Genomic DNA, 23,917 nt, shown 5'->3' on the forward strand with positions numbered 1-23,917 from the left:
ATTATCAGAGGAAAAATATTTTAACAGAACTAATTTGAAACACATATATATTATTATATTCCATTATAGGAGGAGACAGATAACTAGATATTTATGGGAATGAAGTCCTTGTTTCAGAATTTTTTTTTTTTTTTTTTTTTTTGCGGTACGCGGGCCTCTCACTGCCGTGGCCTCTCCCGCCGCGGAGCACAGGCTCCGGACGCGCAGGCCCAGCGGCCATGGCCCACGGGCCCAGCCACTCCGCGGCATGCGGGATCCTCCCAGACCGGGGCACGAACCCGTGTCCCCTACATCGGCAGGCGGACTCCCAACCACTGCGCCACCAGGGAAGCCCCAGAATTTTTTTTAAGGAAGAAAAATATCTGTTCATGAAGACTTGTCAAGTGAAAAGAAAGTCTAATAGATAATGTTTGTGATGAGAACCTCAGCCATGATTTTGGTCCAGATGTTTTATTTCCCATGATGTCCCTATTTAATTAGCAGCAGATTCACTATAGTTGCAGATATGAGCCAGCGAAATGACGATGATGAAACCATTACACTGTATAATTGTTTTAGCTGTTCCAGGTATTTTTTTTTCTTCTTCTCTAATGGCCTATCGTGTACTCTCATCACAAATAAAATGTGTGCATCTGGGAGAAGCTGCAGCATGTTGTGTTTGGTAATGGTTACCTTTGAGATTGTTTTTCTTAAGTGATTTTGGATTTTCTAGATGTTTTGTGTAAACTTGCAGTTGATAAATAAAATGGTAAAACAAGGAAACAAACAACACAGTGGATTGGAAAATTGTTCCACATAAAACACTGAAAGGTTGAATGGAAACTCGTTGGAATAAAAGATTGAAGTGTTCACATCTCTGTGTTAAAGAAAAGTGGACGTTGGTTTTGGATTAGAATTCTAATTAGGGGCTCTAGCTAATGATTCTTAACTATTTCTGAACAATTTATTTTAGTTGGCTGAGACATGCTTTTATTTCTCTTCTACCTGCTGCGCATCCTTTCCTTTCACACATTCTGTACTAATCAGGGGATCAAAGCCCAGTTCAACTATTTCCAAGGGAGCTATTAAGCGTTTCAGAAATTTAAGTTTATTAGTAAGGCTGTAATTTTATTCTACTACTTAATGAAATACAACCCCCAAAAAACCCCGAAAGTACATTCTCACTGTCCATAATGGTTTATGTGGAAATATTCTGGATTTCTACAAAACTGTAGTCATTATTTCCTGTGTTCAGGCGTGCTAAGCTGAATCATTGCCTTGCTATAGAATTTGTTTTAGTGAAAGATATATCTTGTATTAAATTCAAAAGATTTTTTTTTGAAGAAACATGAAGTTATTAGCATGACATTGTTTCACTTGCATCCTAATTCTCTATTAAGGATTCAATAGATAGTGTCAAAATGATGCTCCAGTGCAGTATTTGTAAATCTAATAAGTAAACTACTATAGAAATTTGAATATCCCAAATCATATCTTTCCTTCTATAAATAGGCTATACCACATATTACAACAAATTTGCCTATGGTTAAGCGTTTGTATATTTTTGTGTTTGGTTTCTGTATTACATGGAGCCTCTCTGTTAGATATTTTAGGGCTTCTTAATTTTAGCAATGCAATTTTGTTCTTGTTTCTGTTATTGCTGTTGGTGATGATGGTGGGCATTAAGCAAAACAGTAAACAATAAATTTGTATTTTCAGTGGCTTTTTCCACCTTTCGTGTGTGTGTGTGTGTGTGTGTGTGTGTGTGTGTGTGTGTGTGTGTGTATTCCTCCTGATATATAATAGAGACAAGAAGAAGAATATTTTTAATCATGTATTTTGGTGCTTCCGTGCCCAGTAATAATTCTAAATGGACAGTTGGGGACAATCATGGTCTGACAGGACAAGGCAGCTGAAAGCTCAGACCCCTTGGTGTTAGAGGTCTGTATTACCTCACCAGATAAACAACCCAGACCAGCTAAAGTGTTGGCTGAAGACATGAGAACTATAGAATGGCAAGTAGAGAAGAGAAATAATGAGTTTCAGTTATAACATGATGACCAGTTTTACTAATGGAGATTAGAACTTAGTTTCCATTTTTTTTTGACCGCACTGCACGGCTTGTGGGATCTCAGTTTCCTCACCAGGAATTGAACCCGTGCTCTCGGCAGTGAAAGCAAGGAGTCCTAACCACTGGACCACCAGGGAATTCCCTAGACCTTAGCCTCCTAACCATCTTTAAGTCGCTTTTGGTGACTGAAATTAGCCACCTCTTGGAAGGAGTGGTTCCCCCTTGAGGGGAGAAATTAGATCTTTTTCTTTTTTTTTCTCGGAAGGGAATGGAGGTGAATCTGAATGTCGCGAGGGGTACACTGTGTTGGGCCAGTTTAAGCAGATCCCTGGGTTTGGTTAGCCAAGATTTTCTGTGATATTGTGGAAGAATCTCTAAGAATATTGCCTGGAGCCAAGTACATTCTTACAGACCTCAAAGGGGTGGTTTCAATATTCATTAGAGGGAAGGCCCATTGAATGCTGTTGTTGCCTTCTATTGGGGCAGCTGTTCTCAGGTCCTCACATTGCTCATGGGCATGACCTGACACCACCTTTCCTTAAGCATTGTGCTAAGAACCTCTCACCTCTTTCCTAGAGCCTTCCTTATTGCTGTTGGGGCACAAGATGCCATGGGACCTGCTGAGCCCAAGTAGCTGCTGGTGAGAAGGTAGGGGTGCCTGAGTTTGCACCTGACCCCTGACTTGACTCTACATACATGCAGGCGATGCCATTGGCATCTTGGGATCTGGCTTTCTAAGCTTTGCCAGATTGGCTGGTGTGTTGCAACCTGGAAGTGTCAGGGACTTGGTGTTCCATGGGGAAAACAAGTCTGCAGGTAAATCCTTGTCCCTTCCACCTCCCCGTCAACTGTTAGGAGAAACAGTAGGTCGTACTTCCTTTGTGAAGACATCTCGTGAGACTGAACACTCAGCTGCATTTGGTGGAAAACTGAGACTAACTGGGTAACCCTCTCCCCATTGCTTGCTCTCCCTCCTTTCCTGACTCATCCTCTTTTCCCTACTCCTGCTTTCAGGAATTGCAATTCCCAAAAGAGTATCAGCCCGTAAATTTTTTGGCCAGGAACACTTTTGTAGGAAAGGGGGTAAGGGGCAGTGATTTTTCAGACTCTTTGGTAATCTGGTAAGGGAAAAGGGTCTGCCTTGTTCACCCTAAATCACACATTCAAGTGCCTACTCTATAATGCTGTATTGTATATTAACCAATCCATGTCCAGCCATCCAGCAAGGACAGTTACGGCTGCCTTCAGAGGATGTTAGCTAGTGCTTAGGTGTGAAATCATTAAGAGATGTACTGGCTGAGCTTTGTGTCTTGAAGACGTTTTTTTAAAGATCAAAACTTCAGTGCACGCAAACCACTGATGCCTTTATTGCTGACAAACTGACGGGAGAGACTCAGAATTACATAGAAGCGACATTTCAAGAATCAAAAAGCATTTTTACGGCACGTAGGGCTTTGATACGTTCCTGAGTTATAGAATACAAGTTTGGGAGCTTTTCAAGCTTCCTTGAATGAGGTAGTTCCTTCCAAATGCTTGTCCTCTTTAGGAGATGAGAGCTGAAAATCCTGTCTGATGGGGTGCTTAAGAACTCTAAGTTTATAATGGTGACTTAGAATGGAAGTAGCTATTTTGACCTTTCTACTTTTTGTTGGCTAAAAATCAGAAACAACAACAGTAATAATCTTTTACTTTTTCAAGTATTTTGAAATAGAAAAATGTTTATCTTTTCAGGTCCATTTATAAAAACAAAGGAAATGAACATATAAAGGGAGATGAGATGAACTTATTTATATTTGGAGTTGAATTGTATATAGTTTTTGATATTTTTGATTTATAGAATTAAACTACGGAGGAAATAACTAATTTTTAAACTTGAATTCTCAAAACTAGGGGCAATTTAGACCACAGTGCATCTTGCCTAGAAGTACCCACTGGTAAAAGTTAATTTTTAATTTTTTTGTAATCCTAACTGTATTAACTATTGTGGGGAACCACATTCTTAGATGCAGAAAATCTGTTCTGGATGGGATTAGTAATTTCGTATGGTTAACCTAAAAACTTTTTTTTTCAGGTCAAGCAAGGATATAAAATGAATGTGAGCACGTATGGAAAGTTTAAAAAAAAAAAAACACAGTCACCATATAGGTTTATTAAGCACTATTTTAATGCTCTAAGAAGGGTCAGGAAGGCAACCACTATTAGTTAACTAAAGAATTTGACTAAGAGGGAAATGGTCCTTGAAGTAGCATTAATATTGCTTAGGGAATTTGTCACCCTTATTTGTAGGAGTGAAGTACAGGGAATATGGTTGTATTAGTTTTCTATTGCTGTGTAACAAATTACCTCAGATGATTAAAGCAACACAAATGTATTAGTTCAAAGTTCTATGAGTCAGAAGTTTAGGTGGGCTCACTGGGCTTTCTGCTTACAAGGTCAAAATCAAGATCTGGGCTGGGCTGACCTCTTATCTAAAGGTTCTAGGGAAGAATCTTCTTTCAAGTTCATTCAAGTTGTTGACAGCAGCCAGTTACTTGCCGTTGTGGGTCTGAAGTCCCCGTTTCCTCATTGGTTATCAGTCAGGGGCGCACCCTCAGCTCCTTGAGGTCCCTCCATCTTTAAAGTAGCACCTGCTCTTCAAATCCTTCTCATACTTTCAATATCTTCTGACTCCTTCTACCTTCCTCTTTGCCACCAGCGAGAGACATCTCTTCGCATTTAAAGGCTGAAGTAATTAGATCAGAACCACTTGAATTGTTTCTTTTTAAATTTTTGTTGGAGTCTAGTTGATTTAAAATGTGTTAGTTTCTGCTGTACAGCAAAGTGAATCAGTTATACATATACACATATCCAGTCTTTTTTAGATTCTTTTCCCATATAGGCCATTAGAGAATATTGAGAAGTGTTTTCTGTTCTATACAGTAGGTCCTTACTAGTTATTTTATATATAGTAGTGTGTATTTGTCAATCCCAATCTCCCAATTTATCCCTCCCTTACCTTCCCTCCTTCTAACCATAAGTTTGTTTTCTACATCTGTGACTCTATTTCTGTTTTGTAAATTAGTTTATTTGTACCATTTTTTAAGATTCCACATTTGAGCAATATCATATGGTATTCATCTTTCTCTGGCTTACTTCACTCAGTATGACAACCTCTAGGTCCATCTGTGTTGCTGCAAATGACATTATTTTGTTCTTAAATGTGGTTTTGAAAGGTAATCTTTTAAAGGGTAAACTGTGCCATGTAATATAACACAACCACAGAAGTGGTGCCTCATCCCATTCACAGGCTTCGATAATTAGGCCTAGAATCTTAGGGGTCATTTCTAGAAATTCTGCCTACCACAATGGTTTTGCTCTTTTGAGGGAGGAAAAATAAACAATTAAAAAATTTACCATCCTGTCTTTCCCTTTTTGCTTTTTTTCCCATTCCATCAAGTTCTCTGCCTTCTTCCTGTTGTCTCAGAGTAGAAGTATGGCTGGTTGAAAAGCAAGAATTGACTATGATTCTTCCTGGCATTTATTTTGAAAAACTTAAGCCAAGAGAAGGTAGAAGTTTCCTGGCTACAAAAATTTTTTCTATTCCCAGACACAAAGGTAGCAGGATATCCCCTTATGCTAGAGAACCCCAGTTGAGGAAAAGGTGAGTGTGATCAAAGCAAAGAGGTGTTTCCCAGGCAGTGCAACTGAGAGGCAGCGAGATTCTTGAGCTAAAACTGCTGTTAAGAGCTAGCTGGGCAAAGAGGTTTATAGTCACCCTTATGAAGGACTATCCCAGGTGTGCTACAGGAGCATCTGCTAGGCAAAAATGGCAAGGAACTTTAAGGGGCAGTAAGGTAAATATCTCAGCGGCAATTTGTGTGGACTGATGAGATGATACAGGACCTTCTCTCCTACTTTCCGTAGCAAGCCCCCTCCCCGCACCCATATCAGATTCCAAAACTGTGGCTTGACCCAATGATAGAGGAGCTCAAAAATATAGGTTCAATATAGAGGCAAATTCAATTGTTTCAGAAAATAAAGTTATACTTTTCGTGTGCCTAGATATGTGGATTGTGATTCCTACTGCCTTCCTCCTCTTTTCACAATTCCCCCCGTCACCTTCTCCTAATCTTTGCTAACACAGAAAATGAAAACTATTGTTTATCAACACTAGCACTACCTTCAGGAGAATGGAAGTACTAGGTGGTCAATTCCTTCAAGCTATAAAAGCTAATGAAATAAAAAGTTACAGTTTTATGCTCCGGAAAGGGTAAACAATGAAGAAACCACTGACTTTGCGCTGTATCCTGTAATACTCGTCTGGTGCTGTCTCCCTGAAGTTATCTCTTGATTCAAAGATGAAAGTGGCGTGCCTATACGTACTGGGATTCTGGGCTAGAGGTAATAAGTAGTTGCTGTACATTTGTATTTACTGGAATATGCTCACTGGTCCTGCTCTTGGCCTATGGAATCTTATCAGTCCTGTAATAGTCAGATTAGGCTAAGTTATGCTACGGTAACGAACCATCCCCAAATCTTGATGGCTTACAAAAAAGTTTATTAAAAAGAAAGTTTGTATTTCTTGCACCCACTATCCGTGTATCCCGAATCACTGTGACTCTGCTCTGTGCCAGTTTCCTTGTGGGATCCAGACTGGAGAATCAGCCTCTATCTGGGATGCTGATCTCATGGCAGGGGCCTAAGAGGGCATGATTCTTAAAGCTTCTTTTTGGTAGGGGTCCATCTCATTGCTTCCATTTCATTGGCCAAATAAGATACAGAATTAAGGCTGACATCTAAGGGGTAGCAATATATAATCATATAATTATTTTGAAAAACATAATAGGATCTACAACAAGCTGTCTTCCCCCCCCCAAAAAAAACCCCACTGATATTTATTTCTAATTCATTTTATGCAGTGATTCTGCTAGTATTCTGAAATGGAACCATTATCTCACATTTTCTATTTTCTCAAGTTTTTTTCCTGACTTATGATATCACATATTTATGTTTTAGAAATTTGTTTGTTTGCTCTTTACTAGTTGGATGGATTTAAAAACATTACAAAGTATTTCTGGGTTATGCCAGTTTCTCTCTCTCTGACGTTCTTGGATATTCCTGGGAGATATCAATTATCCCAATGTTGTCTGGACCAGGATGCTGGTGCCGAGTCAAAGACTGCAGTAGCTAGAGGCTCTCGCTCATGTCTGTCTCCATTCACGGTTTATTAAGTAACCAGCATGTACAGGGGCTCTGTGAGATTCCATCTTAGGAGATAAGACAGAGTTCATTGCTCCCTGTCAAGGTTAATGAGCTCATAACTTCATCATTCTCTCTGTTTTCCTTGGTTTATAGTATCTTTTCAATCTTAATGATTCACATAATTGCACATACATGAAAAATTAATTTCAACTCAGAAATCTTGAGATACACAATAAATTCACATGTCTGAGGGGAAGCTGGGTTTAGAAAGGAATTATTACAGCTCTAAGATGCTCAGGGAATGGATATGAAGAGCCACGGGAAGCATACAGGTTTGAAATAAAAAATGAGCCAGTCGTATAATTTTAGAGCCAGAAGGTCTTTGTTTATATTATTTATTAAAAATCATCAGATAATAAACTTGAGGGTGTTATTTGAGGTTTACTCAAAGTCTCTTTACTATACGTAGTCTGTATTCTAGTATGCAAGTCTTGTCACATTTCCTGTGACTTCTAACATTTGTTTTCATTGAAATGATCGACTAAATTTTTCAGCTTCAGAAGGCAGACATCAGTGTAGTGAACTTCAAAAGATTCCTAGCAAAAATATCTATCAAAATTGGATGAAAAAAAAATTGGATGAACAGGAAATGTTTGCTGTATTTATTTTCTTTAAATAGAAAATTCAGTCAGAGTTTCCTCCCTTATGAGGTGATACCAGAATCAGGGAGACTTACAGTTAGTAAAAAATGGGGGAAGATGATGTTCACATTTTCCAAGCCCACAGTGGGGTTTGAAGTTCCATAGCTTTTTGTTTGTAAGGAACACATAGGGTATGGGGAACTTTGCAGTATCTGGGACCACCCAGCCAAGGATGCCGTGCCCTTGGGTACATCATACAGCCATGCATTACCCCCTCTTTGAGGGCACTTCCCCTCAGTGTTTTGGGCCCAACTCTCTTTCTCTCCTTTCCTATTCTTTTCTCCCACTTCTTTCCTCAGTTTTATGGAAATTGCTGTTCCCTTAGTTGCTTGAAAGAGATGACTCCTGCCAATTTTTTGTTGGGGGACAATTTTTCGCTGCTATGCCAAGTGCTTAGCTGCTATTTTCTGCATAGCAGCTAAGCACTTGGCATTGAAGCTGCTGTGTTCATGGGGTCTGAACACCCCATGCTAACACCCCCGAGTGGATTGAGGCTGTCTCAAATGTGCATTATATATTTGGTTCTTCTCTTTTCAATAAGTGAATGGCTCTGCTTTGTCGTTTTATAAATATATCTTGTAGGTGTCACAGATGAAACTGCTCCAGAAATTGAATGGCACATGATTCCACACCAACACATGAATCAAACAGCATGCCTTGCTTTTATTTGAGCTCTGATGAAGCCAGGCCGTCTGCCTGCATCCTGATAGATGTTCTACCTTTGTTGACACAGTTTTCATGATTCTTTTGGCACCAGCTTTGACAGCCTACTCCTGGAATAGCAGAACTCGGGGAGTTTCCTCAACTTGTTTTTCTTGTTTCTGTCAGTCATTAACCAATTGATTCCTTGATAATGTCTTGACTGTAAACCATCTAAGCTTCATTGCAGGCAGACTCTCAACCACTGCGCCACCAGGGAAGCCCGATTGTGTGTCTTAATAGAGTTGTCTGGGTGCTCTGTCTTGTATTTTGTGTGTTCCTGGCAGGCTGCCATAAAGTCTAGTATTGTAGGATTTTTGTTGATTTTGAAAATGACAGGTAATGGTGGTCATTTATCAAACCCAAGACTGGGTAAATAGAACTATTCTTCCAAGTTCACGTTATCATGAGCCCAGCCTTACCCAGTGACAGGCAAGTTTGAAGGGCATGATGAGGTTTATGCTTCTGTGCAAAATGTATGAGGTTGATAAGGTGTTGCTTTTGTGAGGCATTGGGAAATTAAATTGCTGAATGATGCCAGGCATTCGTAAGAATTAAGTCTGTGTCATGGGCCAGTGACAGAAGGCAGGAGGGTGAGCAGTGTGTTTTATGATCAGCAAAATATAACCTGTGAAATTGAGTGTGTCCTTCAATTATATGTGATGGCCACAAACACTCTATTAGCAGCACCTGAAACTTTGTCATTAATAGAAGTCACAGATGTTTTTATATCATGTTGCAGATATTTCAAAATATCATTTACACTCAACACTACTTTGAAATTATCAGTGTTATTAGATACACTGCTACCTCTTGTAATTTAATGTGCTAATGAAGAAGCACATATATTACTGTATGACAATAAAAACTGTGATATTTCTATTTGGTTTTTCTTGTTAATGCTATTTATTTGATTTCATGCATTTAAAAGCCTCATTAAGTGACAAGAGGTCCCTGACAGTAAAGGTTAAGAGCCTCTGCTTTGATAGATGCCCTGGTTCTTGCCAGACCACGAACAGATTCCTTTTTCTAACCTCTTTATTTTCCTTACTCTTCAGTACTGTCAAGGATACCTTTTCAAAGATGTGCCTTGCCTGCCTGCCCTGCCTACGAGCACACCTCCCCTGCAGTTCTGATTCACTTTGGAAATTTCAAATTTGCAAGTGTGATTTGAAATAGGAAAAATAAGCAAATCAAAATATAGGTCCAAGATGCTGGTGTGATATAATCTCTGAGAGCTAGAAAATGCTAAGTCACAATGGCCAAATCAGAACACAGTTCAAAATATCTTGTATGTGTATTAAATTACTGACCCCCTCAAACTTTATAGCTATTTATGCACTTTGCAAAAGTGCATCCTGGAGGATGGGGCACATGATTTGTTCAACATCATATTTATTACAGTATCTTGTAAGAATCCTGGCATTGGGTAGCATTCAATTAATGTTTCTTGAATTCTAAATGAGAAGCAAATGCGGTTTTGCAGAGAGATTGAGAATATGCATGTTGCTTTGATTATTACATTAGTGGCTGACATCTGGGTATTGCTAATACCCAGTTTTTGGTAACAATAGAGTCATTAGAGACACATAAAACAAAATGTAATTCTACAATGAAAGGAACAGTGACCTACAAAATAAACATGACCGTACAGCTATGTTGGGACGTTATTGGACCTATCATAATTATGATATCAACTGAAATAAATTGGTTCTGCACTAGATTGACAGCTGTTCTCAGGCAGCAGCTGCTTTTCCTGGTGTAATTACAGATATTGTTTTTAGTGTACAGTTTCAGAACACAATTTTAGTGATATAACTGACATGACATCACCTTGGAACTAAATAGATAACATCAGATTGAAGATGACATGTTTCTCTCGCTTTTGTTTTAGCTGCATATTTTATTAATCCCAGTTATGAATACCTTTAAGGGATGTCAAGAAAAATGGACAATTTTGTACTGTAAAAGCTCACAGATATTTAAGAGAAGAAAATATTTTGTACTAGTGGTTATGAAACATTAGCTGCTTTATGGTGGAAAAAAATGCAGTAAAATATACAGATATTCCTCCCTCTTACTATCCCACAATCTCGACTCACTTCGTTTTTATTTTCATTGCACTTATAAACTTCCAAGGTACTATATACTTTACCTATAAGTATTATTCATTGTCAGTCTCTATGTAGTAGAATGTGAGCTCCTTGAAGGTAGGAATTTTGTTAACTGATATATATAAATAATCTAAAATGATGTTTGGCACAGAGGAGGTGTTTAATAAATATTTGTTGAATAAATGAATGACTGATATATAAATGAATAAAACCAAAGTATGTAGCACGTGTAAGTCTTTGTTAACTCTATAATTTTAAATTTATCTCAGAATCTCCTTATGGTCAGTTATGTCCTGGTAGCTTAATATTACGTTCTAGATACCTTTGATTAACTATAATGGATAACTATAAACTTTAAATTTAAGATAATTTATCTTATTAATGGTTACTGAGGCCTAAAGCAACACGGGGAATTTCCCATGGTCTGGTTATGATGTAATCACTACTGATTATGTTAATTGTGTCATCATCTTAATGATTTTGTAAAATTTGTGAAATGTTAGCATTGACATCTGTTGCCAGTTTCCTACAGAAATGCTGAGGGTGAACCAGACAGTATGTTTTAAAAGCTTGAGCCTTTCAGGAAAATAATCAAGAACTAATTCTGAGAGATTGGCATCATAGTAGCAGAGCACAGATTGTCAACCACCGTAAAAATGTAGGCAAGTGAGTACTAATGGTTGGTTAGGTAACAATGTAGGAAGGATGCTTGTGAAATGGAGTTTTGTTTTTGCCTTCTAAAGATCAGCAGCTTGGAATTATTTTCTCTTTCACAGATACTGAACGGAGTTTCTAATTCTAATTCCAATTCTCATTCTAATTTTGTATTTAAAAATTCACATTCACAACTGTGAATATTTTCAAGTGTTGAATAAAAAAATTTTGCTAGAGTAGAACACAAAAGGACCATAGGACCATTTATTCACAGATAGAGATGTCATTTTAAATGAAATATTGGCCAGATAATCAATGAACACACTCCCAGAAACTCTAAAGAGCGCTCACTAATTACACACTACTTCTCAGGAAAAACGTGCGATTTCCCTAGACTGCAGAACCGCCCTAGCTTGGTTTATTTGAAAACTCTTTGCTCTTTGGAAGAATATAAGAATAAACTACAGTTCTTTCCTCATGGCAATAAAACAAATAGCTAAGAAGTGAAGTTTTTAGACAAGTGTCATTAATTATATTATTAATAATCCCAAGAGCAGAGTTAACTGGATTCAACAAAAAAAGAATTGGATGTGGTAAAAAAAATTTGTGTGTACTGACATGCCCACTTTTCTTTTTGCTCATATGCCAGTAATGATAAAGAAAATAAATGAGCAAGGGAAGAAAGAAATGTGTTTAATATAGTTGAAGTCTGGCCACTTTGAAAGGGTTCTTAGCAATGCGATGAAGAAAATGAGGGTGTACTAGCTGCCCTAAGTTTACTGTCAGCATCTTCTACCCCATGATTATATTTTAACTTGTTTGACCCTAAAAATAACCCTGTGAAATCAGTATGATTATCTTCTGCATTTTCTATATGAGAATGTGATGCTGAGAGGTAAGAAATTGAATTAAGCTCCTCTAGTTAGGATGTATGGCCCAAGTCCAAATTTTCTCATTGCAAATCCCATGTGTCTTCTGCTATATTGTGCAGCAACTCCTAATTTCAAGCGTCTGAGGGTAAAATCGTAATTCTAGACCCCCTAAGAGATTAGCCCCTGTTCCCATGATTCTGGACCTCACTTGCCCTCAGATTTCATTGTCATTTTTACCTTTAGAGGGCTGCATACTTGGCCTGTTGTTGTGGCATTTGAGATTATTTTGCTGATTTGAGCTTAAACATGGACCTAACATTTAAAGATTTAGGAGATTAATAACTTCAGTGGGAAAAGAAGCAGCAGGGAGGATATTTGGGGTAAACTAATTAAACCCCATAGGTGAACCAGATTAGGTACTCAATGGCTAATATTTCATTGAAACACACATATACACTCTATGAAATATTAATAATATATAGGTATAATTACAGTGTGATTTTTTCTTAAATACTAACTCATCATCTCTAGGGTATTTACAAGACAAAACCCTTTGATCTCTGAGTAACCAGATAAGTAATTTCCTATGTAGTCACTATCTAGCCCTCTGAGTTTTCTTCCAACTCCTTTGGCTTCTTAACCCACATTAGCCTGGTGGTATTTCCGCACTGGTGCTCATACGTTCTCCTTACTGACAAGGCCTGGACACATCAGGTCCTGCCCTACGCTGTACCGGGATAATATTCCTATGTGATCAACTGTGATTTTAGGTAAGGAAAGGATTTCATGACTTGATCAGAAGACTTTTGCTCATTACCTGAAACCTAAAATAGATCTGACATACGTGTCACCTTCAGTTCACAGGGTTACTACATAATTTATAGTCCAAAGAACCCTTTTGAGGGGACACTATTAATAATTATACCAGAACAATAGGTATAAGCAGGGACTATCTCAGGCAAACCAGGGAACCCTATTAATTAAGCACTGCTGAGTGAATAAGTGACTATAATGCTTTTTACTCCCTGTTAATGTTCTGTGACTGAAGTTCAGGAAATGCAAACGAGACCTGCTCTGGGGGCCTGAGAATGAATGGCTCATCCAGAATCTCTTCTGTTTAAACACTTTGCGTCTTCTTCCAAGTAGGGGACAATGGCAAGATCATAGTGCTATGGCTCCAACTTTATACAGTTACCTAAAAAGGGAATTCTAGTACTTATGTAGAGCAGGGATTTCAAAGGTCACGTTTTGAAACATTTTCCATCCTTGGAATCTGTGTAGAAGTTTCTCCTTGACTTTGAAGAAAAGGCTGATGGCATTTTGTTACAAAACACATCACAGGATCTGTTCTCCAGATAAGCTCCTGCATCTTTGTGAGAGATGATTTTTCTAAGCTTGTATATTCTTTTGTAGTGTATATAATTCAGTGATAAATGGCAAAATGTCAACAATGAATGTGAAGCTCCATCCTCATAATCTATTCAGATATGAATGTCTTTAGACATCTACAATGCTCTCCTATATTGCCTCTGATTGGAAGCCGTGATGGAATTTGTATTTTTATGCAAATAAAAAGACATTAACTTTGGAAAAGATCTGTAATGAATCCCTTCTGGGGTTCCAGGAAATCTGCTGAACTCAAATGCATTTAGATGCTATAAATGATCCTAATGTGAGAGGAGATGGACCGTGTTCCTGAGAGCAGCTCTAAAATGATCAACTTGGGGTAAATCACCACCACCACTCTTCAAGTCATTTACAAAATATTAACTTTGTTGAATTCTGCGTCTGTTTGAGAATTAAACACCTCTTTGAAGCAAAAGTTTCAGCAAAGGAATACATCATCATCATGTGGAATAAAGTGTTTGATATTTTTAAATAGCTCTCTGTGTTTTTTAACAGGAGGTTGACCTTTAGGTAGTGTTCAATTATTTTACACTCACATTACGTTAACAGCCTCAGCCTATATATAAATAGAAATATTCTTGGCTATTAAATTCTACAGTTTCTAAAGCATTAGATATGTTAAGAATCCTATCTCTTTTTAAAATCCAAATCCAAATGGAAAGTTGACTATTAAGCAGTTCTGTATGTGGTATTACTAGCGAGTTATTAAGAAAGGGCATATTGTAATGTGCTTTGAGGGCAGGCTCATTCCTTACTAATGTACATTTGAGAACTGACCCATAACAGCTCTTGTATAGAAGAAGGATTAAGCATCAGAGGCTACTGTGTTATTAAATACATAATTTTAATCATTTTCCTCAAGCATCTTAGTGATGTGATGGAAATACAAATTAGAAGAATCTAAATTCAACCCTATACTTGAGACTATGGCTGTTTACACGTAATATTAAATATTCTGAAACAATGGTAAAGATATACAAGAAATGGGACATGTATTGAAAGATAGGAAAAGTAGAAATTATTGCATTATTTCAAGAAAGAAAGAATAGCCACTTAAAGTACTTTAATTTAGAAATAGTTTGCCTGGGGGGTGGGGGGAATAGATGGGCCTCACATTAAGAAATGTTTTGGTAGTAGACTAGACCGAACTAGGTGAATGAGTATGCTGAGTTGAGGGAGAAGGAAAAACCAAAAATGACTCCAAATTTTGCAATTTGGGTGAGTGAGGGGATGATCCTGCTGTGAAAGGACATAGGAAAAGAGGGCAGAGGTGTGCTCCTGGGTGTAGGGGGATAAGGTTTGTATAGTGATGAAAGTCAAATGGCATTATTTTTGAAAGAGCATTTTAGAGTGATTTTAAAGTAGACTCTTAAGGAAAGAAAGGGTATGGTGGGGACAGAAAATATTCCAAATGCAAAGGCCCTTAGAAAGGACAAAGTGTGGAAATGAGCAACCACAGAAAGGGGGTTTACTTTGCTCCCTGCAGAATAGTGATACAGGGTTACTCTTAAAATGGTCCCAAAGGAAAAGTATACATTTATATGCATATTTTTCAATTGCAGAGCACCTTGAGGATGAATTGGATGTTTTAAAATATATTTTATTGTACACAGTAATTATGTATATAAGAATTAGCTCTTTTGGGCTCTGCTCAGTGGCAATAAAGAAGGAGAAATTCCTCTTTTTGTTACTTTATAGGGTGGTGTCTTAGTGTGTTTGGGCTGCTATAGCAAATTACTATAGACTGTGTGACTTAAACAACAAACATTTATTTCTCACAGTTCTGGAGGCTGAGAAGTCCAAGATCAAGGGGCCGGCAGATCCAGTGTCTGGTGAGGGCCCACTTCCTGCCTTACAGATGGCTGTCCTCTCATTGTATCCTCACATGGTAGAGAGTAGAGACTTAGCTACCTCTCTGGCCTCTTCTTTTAAAGACATCAATCCCATTCATGAGTTCTCCACCTTCATGACCTAATTACCTCTGAAAAACCCCACCTCCTGGTGCCATCAACATTGGGATTAAGGTTTCAACATATGAATCTTGAAGGGACACAATTTAGTCTATTGCAGATGGGTACATAATTCTTTTTGACTGAATGTAACAATAGACTTTCATTTTTAGGTGTAGAAATAACAAGATGAGGAAAAGAAAACTTAGGGAGATAAAGAAACTTGCTTGGAGTTACACAACTAGTAGATGGGGGAGTTGGGATTCAAATCCAGGAAGCCTGCCTTTAAAACTTGTAGTCTCTTGTTGTTATACTCTTTAAGATAATTGTTTCAAGAAATAGGAATTTATATTTGGACTAATACAGTTTCTCCTATTCATCATTCACATACATAAATAAAATTATTTCATAAAGTAGTGGAAAAATTCACCCTTAGGAAATTAAAATAGTATACCATATTCTGGAAGAGATGCCTTTAATACAAAAACTCATCATTTGTAATTTGATTTAGGAAGTTATCTGGGGAAGATAAAGGTTATTTATAAATACAGTGATAGGGTGTTAGTGTTTTCCATGGAATTATTTATAAGTCCTGGTTTGTTATATCATGTAGTAGACAGGAAAGAGAACCTGATATAGATAAATGTTTTTGTATTTTCATATATATTTACATACAATGCATAAACACAACAGAGAAACTGGATACTGAATATTAAAAAGGTAAATGCAATGTCCAAGTATGGTAGATTTGTCTTCTGTGTGTTTATAGAATTATGTAGGAAATTGGTTGATTTGTCTTTCTTTTTAAAATGATTCTTACAGTAAACGTCTTAGTGACTGAAAGTCTAACAGGTTGTATTTGCATTGTTGTGTATTATTCTTCTGAGGAATAATAGGTCAACACCAAAGACAGTACAATGTCAACCAGTGTTGTGATGAAGGTCAGGAATGAGACCCAGCTGGAGGATCGGAGGAAGTCTGGTACTGGAAGCCCTAGGATTACAGAGAGGCCAGATTATAAATTGTATCCATTTAATCTTTTTTTCCTTGATTCTCTAAAGCTACTTATGTGAACAGCTGAAAACTCATGGCTCCTTGTTTATGACAACTATTATATTAAGGGCAGAGTGACTCCAAATTTAATCTAGTGACATTTCTGTAAAAAATAACCTTGTCATCTTCCCTCAGTAATGTTCCCGTACATCCTTGGGTTGTCTAAGTCTAAACCCTCAAACCTCATCAGCCTCTTTGTCTTGTGACAGGGTACACACAGATCCACACTTATTTATAAACCTCCAATGTATTTTTATTATTATTACTGGATTTCTTTGCTTTATGCAGGATATTCAAAGAAAAGAATAGTATATTCACTGATTTTATGACAGATTTGTGAATAAGAAAAACTAAAAATTAACTTGTTAAAATGTTTTCTAGAAAAAAGCACTATTAAGGTACAGAGACACTTTCAGCATAATCTTCTGTCTCTAGGAATTTAGGATGATATCTATAAGAGACCGATTATAACCTTACCTCTCACTATGTAAACCAGAGAAAAGTAACTTTTATTCTTCAAATATACTACTTACCACGTTTATCATTATTTTGGTGTGCTTTGTTGAGCAGGGTTAGAGCAAAGTTATATCATAGTGATCTGCCACATCCAGAATAACAATTCCATGTGGCATACCATCGTGTTTAGGACATTCATTGAAGTGTAGCTGCAATACAGTATATATATTACACAGTGAAATTCTTATAATCTGATCTTCTATTTGTTAGCAAATTTTATTCACTTTAAGCAACTATGTTCTTAGGCAGGAATTCAACACTACGCCTATATATTTTGTCTTAAATGTAACTTCAGCTTAAGGCAAATTTTATTTTCTTGTGAATGAAAAATGAGTGAGCAGTTATGCTTTTTGGTTTGCTTTTTTACAACTTTTAGTTCTTAAAGTAGCTATGACTATTCAGAATGTTCATATTCTTCCAATATATGCATTTTCCTATTGCTTTTCTGGGAAAGTCAAATATTATTTTAGAGTAGGCCTCCCCAAAGTTAGATGAAACTTGTATTAGTTAATGATAGGCTTAGATGTTACAACAAAGATACTAGAAATAAGTAGATCTTTCCATCTCACATAATAGCCCAGAGCTAAGTAATCCAGGGCTGGAGGGGTAGCTGTGCCATCCTAACATAAAACTTCAGTGGTGGCCACTATGGTGGCATTTCCCAGCTCTTGAGAAGGAGGGAAAAGGAAGTGCTATCAGAAAAAAATTAAGGAAATGTCTGGAAATGATGTCTAACACTTCTCTTCATAGCCTATTGATTGAAATTTAGTCACACCACCATACTTTACCACAAGAAAGATTAGAAAATATAGTCTACAGATATATGGCCATATGTGACCAGCTGAAATTCTGGGGACTCTATTACTCTGAGTAAGAAGGGAGCACAGTTAGATGACTTCACCGTGGTGTGCCTCTCTGGTCTCCCATGTATCTCAGCTCACCCACGCATAAATGTCTCAACATGTACTCTTGTTGAATCTTCTCCCCTACATAGAACATGCACCCCTTCTACGAGAGAGGCAACCATAATCCCATCCAGTTACTACATCTAAATCAAAGTTTAGGATCTCTGAGTGGTGCCTGTCCTCTTCACTGGGTCCTGTTGCAGCTCTTGGAGGTTTACCAATCTATAAAATAAAAGGCAAGATATCTTCCATCCCATCCCCATACCTGATGTCCAATGGTGGAGCAGCAATAGGATAATACTTTTCATATTCTAGAGGGAGAGTGGGAATGTCCAGCAGTTAGTGGTCCAAAGCAGTTATCAGATCCTATTGAGCAGAAGTTGTGAAGTCTCTGCTGTGGTAGGAAGGTGAGTTTCTTGGTGGGCCCATCTTGCTGCCTCTGTTGTTAGAGTCACTCTTTTTGCCATTGGCTGTGACCACTGGGATGTTCTTCTCTTATTTGGCCAAATTTGAAGAAGGCATTGGAGAGTGTGTGTTCTTGGGCATTGCATATAATGTTTTTGTTACACAAATCTACTCTCAGTAATAATTTGTATGTTCATTAGGGTGGTATATTATACCATAGAGACCTGAAAATACAGTGGCATAAATAAGACAGAAATTTATTTCTCTCACATAACAGTTTAGAGGTGAGTGGTCTAGGGATAGTGGGGCATCTCTTCCATCCTCAACACATATGGCTTCTACGGTTGTCCCAGTCATTGTCACATCCTGAGTAGTGGGAAGGGTTGGGGGCAGACCATGTCTAGGACAGGTGTCTTTAAGAAGACACTCTGGAAGTCACATACATCACTTTCTTTGCATCCCACTGGCCCATACTCAGCCCTTAGCAGCACCGAGCTGTCTCAGAAATAGAATCTGGAGCTGGGGAGCCACGTGCCCAGCTACAGCACTGGGGTTTCCATTGCCAAAAGGAAAAATAACTACTAGAGAAAAAGAGTAAGTGTCTTTCGTTCCTATGTGTTCTCAGTAGGCCCATTCTCCAGCCCAAGAAAAGGACAGAGAAACTGCAAAAGAAGAAAAAACACACCAAAATAACAAGAACAAAGCAAACCAAGCAAACAAAAACCCCCAATACTTGATATTTCCTTTGCAAGCAGAATTTTGGGATATAATTCTTCCAGTAATTTCTTAGATTCTCTAGTTTAATTATTTCCACAGGTACAGTAACCAAAAGATTACGGAGCCATTTAGACTGTAATTTGTTTTGGACTAATCACCAGTAGACTTGTCATTCCCTTGAAGACATTGCTCTGTTACAGATGATTTGTTCCACCAAGAGTTATGACCAGAGTGGTTTTCTAAAGTCCACATTCTGTATTAGGTTCTCCAGAGAAACAGAATCAACAGGAAATTTCTGTATACCGTTTATCCAGACTCACCAAGTTTGAACAGTTCACTGCATTTGTTCTATCATTCTTTCTCTCTCTTTCCATACACACACACACACACACACACACACACACACAAACACACACATATATATACATATGTACACACACATTTTGCTGTTTGTTTTCCAAAAAAGTATATTACATACATCATACTTCTCTACCTTTTAATATTCTAGTGTGTGTTTCCTAGAACAATATTTTCTTACATAACTATAGTTATCAAATTATAAAATTCAGAGAATTTAACATGATACAATACTTTATCATTCATATTCCAGCTCTGTCACTTGTTCTAAGAATGTCCTTTGTTGAAATTTCCCCCCTCCAGTCCGAGATTACACATTGCATCTGGTCTCCTTTCATCTGCAACAGTTCCTCAACTGTGTTTTGTCTTCCATGACATTGACATTTTTGAAGAATACAGTCTAGTTTCTTTATCAAATTTTCTTAATTTGTGCTTGTCTAATGTTTCCTCATGATTATATGGGGGTTATACATGCCTGCTCTGAATACCACAAAAGCAATGATGTGTCCTTCTAAGGGTGCCACATTTGAAGGCACAGGATGTCCTTCTGTACCTCAAGGGGGATGTTAATTTGATTACCTAATCCAAGTTTTGTCTGGTTTCTTCACTGCATAGTTACCTTTTCCCCCTAACCAATTAATAAGCAATCTGTGGGAAGGTTGTGTCTTGTCTTTTAGAATTAGTTGAGTAAAGAGAGATAGCTTCTGTGGATGTCATTGCTAGGCCTGTGGCACTTAGCCTTGGGTCACCCCAAAGACACAGGAAGAAACAAGTCTAGTAAATACTAAAGATTTCCTTATGTTGTAAAGGGATTGGTCTTTAATCACTCCTGAGGTCCCCGTCCTGATGAAATGATATAAACGACCAAGCTTGGTTGTGTAATTCTCACATGGGTTATGTCTCCCAAGGAACTCAAGAGTCATGCTCATCCACTGGTATCCTTGATCTCATTAGTGTCTTTTGTCTGAGAGAACTTCATTTTTATCAGTCTTCAAACTCACACCAGACTTATTTGTCTTACCTAGTTTATCTCCCTCTATTTATGTTAAGAATAACATGTAAATTGGATTTTCCTTGCTTGTAAATTGATTCTAGACAAGGTTATTATAAGAAAATGGAAAACTCTTATTCATTGGGATTAGGCATGTTTTTCAGGCTCCTACAGACTCCACGTGGGTGGAAACAGCCACATTCAAATATAAAACTCTGGGTTCCAATTCAGTCTGATTATCTTACATTATCTTACATTTACACGGTCATAAACCTATGGTCTGTATTCCAGTTATGTCAGGATTAAGAATAATATGCCTTTAGTCCTGTGCTGTCCAATATGCTAGTTACTAGCCACATGTGGCTACTGAGGAATTGAAATGTGCCTGGTATGAATTGAGATGCACCTTAAGTGTAAAATGCACACTGAATTTTGAAGACTTGGTATCAAAATCATGTAAAACATCTCATTAATAATTTTTATATTGATTATATGTTGAAAGAATTTTTTTTTAACATCTTTATTGGAGTATAATTGCTTTACAATGGTATGTTAGTTTCAGCTTCACAACAAAATGAATCAGTTATATATATACATATATTCCCATATCTCTTCCCGCTTGCGTCTCCCTCCCACCCTCCCTATCCCACCCCTCCAGGCGGTCACAAAGCACCGAGCTGATCTCCCTGTGCTATGCGGCAGCTTCCCACTAGCTATCTACCTTACGTTTGGTAGTGTATATATGTCCATGCCTCTTTATCGCTTTGTCACCGTTTACCCTTCCCCCTCCCCATAGCCTCAAGTCCATTCTCTAGTAAGTCTGTGTCTTTATTCCTGTTTCACCCCTAGGTTTTTCATGACTTTTTTTTTTTTAAATTCCATATATATGTGTTAGCATACGGTATTTGTCTCTCTCTTTCTGACTTACTTCACTCTGTATGACAGACTCTAGGTCTATCCACCTCATTACAAATAGCTCGATTTCGTCTCTTTTTATGGCTGAGTAATATTCCATTGTATATATGTGCCACATCTTCTTTATCCATTCATCCGATGATGGACACTTAGGTTGTTTCCATCTCTGGGCTATTGTAAATAGAGCTGCAATGAACATTTTGGTACATGACTCTTTTTGAATTATGGTTTTCTCAGGGTATATGCCCAGTAGTGGGATTGCTGGGTCATATGGTAGTTCTATTTGTAGCTTTTTAAGGAACCTCCATACTGTTCTCCACAGTGGCTGTATCAATTTACATTCCCACCAACAGTGTAAGAGGGTTCCCTTTTCTCCACACCCTCTCCAGCATTTATTGTTTCTAGATTTTTTGATGATGGCCATTCTGACTGGTGTGAGATGATATCTCATTGTAGTTTTGATTTGCATTTCTCTAATGATTAGTGATGTTGAGCATTCTTTCATGTGTTTGTTTGGATATATAGATTTAATTAGGTATATTATTAGAACTAATTTTGATTGTTTATGTTTTTTAATGAAGCAATTAGAAACTTTAAAAATGCATGTGTGGCTCAGATTATATTTTGTTGGATAGCTCTGTCTTAGGCTTCACCTTTAACAGAATGTAGGACAAATTTTACATAACTATAGGCAAGGAAATTATGATAAAATAGCTATTGCTCCTGATCTCAGTAATAATAATATGCTTGTTACATGGATGACTGTATGTAGATAAAAGGGAAACCATGTTATATCTATAATCAATAATCTTACATTTTAAGGAGTAACATTAACATTAATAAGCATAAATGGTATTGTCACATTTCTTTCTTACCTTGACGTTTGCTTCTGCAAAAAACATTTACAAATAATTGTTATTAGTTGAGACTGTTTCTAAATTACATTCCTGGCTGGATCAGTTAAAAAAATTATCTGGACTTGAATGGACAGTAGATTCTCCGTCATAACATATATAATAGTAATAAACATGGCTGTTATTATTATAGAAAATTAATGAAGCCTATGATGGAATTTATTTTGGAATTAGTTTGAAGTAATGACCACCTTAAAAAATTCAGTTACAAGGAAGATATATTTTAAGTTATAGTTCTGACATAATTTCTGAGGAACACATGGAAAAGGAAATGTGAAAATATGCACTAAATGAAAAGGAATGAAAAACGTCACTAAAATTATGGACTCTTTCACTTTTTGATTTAAGAGATCAGTAGCTTTAAAACAAATTTGGAGGATGAAAGTAGAATCTAAGAAAGACATTTAAAAAAAGCAGTAATAACAACAACAAACTATCATTTATGATCAGTAGCATAGCAAAAAACACAGGGCATCATTTCAGAATGAAGCACATTCTAATTCTTTTTTTTAAAATTAAAGTGTAGTTGGTTTACAAGGTTGTGTTAATTACTGCTATACAGCAAAGGGACTCAGTTATACATATATATATACACACACACATTCTTTTTCATATTCTTTTCCATTATGGTTTATCACAGGATATTGAATATAGTTCTCTGTGCTATACAGTAGGACCTTGTTGTTTATCCATTCTATATATACCAGTTTGCATCTGTTAAACCCAAACTCCCAATCCATCCCTCTCCCACTCCTCTCCCCCTTGGCAACCACCAGTCTATTCTCTACGAAGAACATTCTGATTCTTATAAATTGAATTAGGTCAGCTTTATTAAATACTTACTACATTGTCATTATTCTTATTATTTGAATACTGACCAGTGAAACCTTTAATGGATGGCATCATTTCCCAGAATGGAATTAAGAGCCACTGATTCAGATAATTAGACAATGACCGACTTAACATGAGATTTTAAAATCTCATTAGTTTAATTCATGAGAATCATTTTACTCTTATATCTTAAAACTTGCAAGCATATTACATATTTCAAAATTATTTCAAATTTTATAATTATTCTTTGGCTTATTGAGGTATAAATGTTGATAAGTGTTCTCAAATCTGTGTTTTTATTACTCCTTTACTGACTTTTAAAGTATTCATTAGAAGCACTAAAATGTACATTAACTTTCTCCACGGTAGCTTACACTTAAGAATAGTTTAGCTAAAGATTAGAATATCTTAAGAGTGAACAGTTCTCAAAATGTTTGAATTTTGCTGTAGTGGTTTTTCTAGTTTTAGTAGCCACATGCTTTATATTGATTTTACTCAGAAACCAGTATTAAGATGCAGTGCTATATAACTTCATGAAAATTAAATCTGGTAAAGCAAATGAAAAGGGAATAGCAGATTCATTTTTCAGAGAGAAAAAATAAAATTTGAATAGTTTCATGTGGAATAAGTTAAAATCTTAAAGATTTCCATTTATGTAACTCATAAATTGTCATACCTGCTTTAAC

The sequence above is a fragment of the Pseudorca crassidens genome, chromosome 1, assembly GCF_039906515.1.
Source record: "Pseudorca crassidens isolate mPseCra1 chromosome 1, mPseCra1.hap1, whole genome shotgun sequence".
NCBI lineage: Eukaryota > Metazoa > Chordata > Mammalia > Artiodactyla > Delphinidae > Pseudorca > Pseudorca crassidens.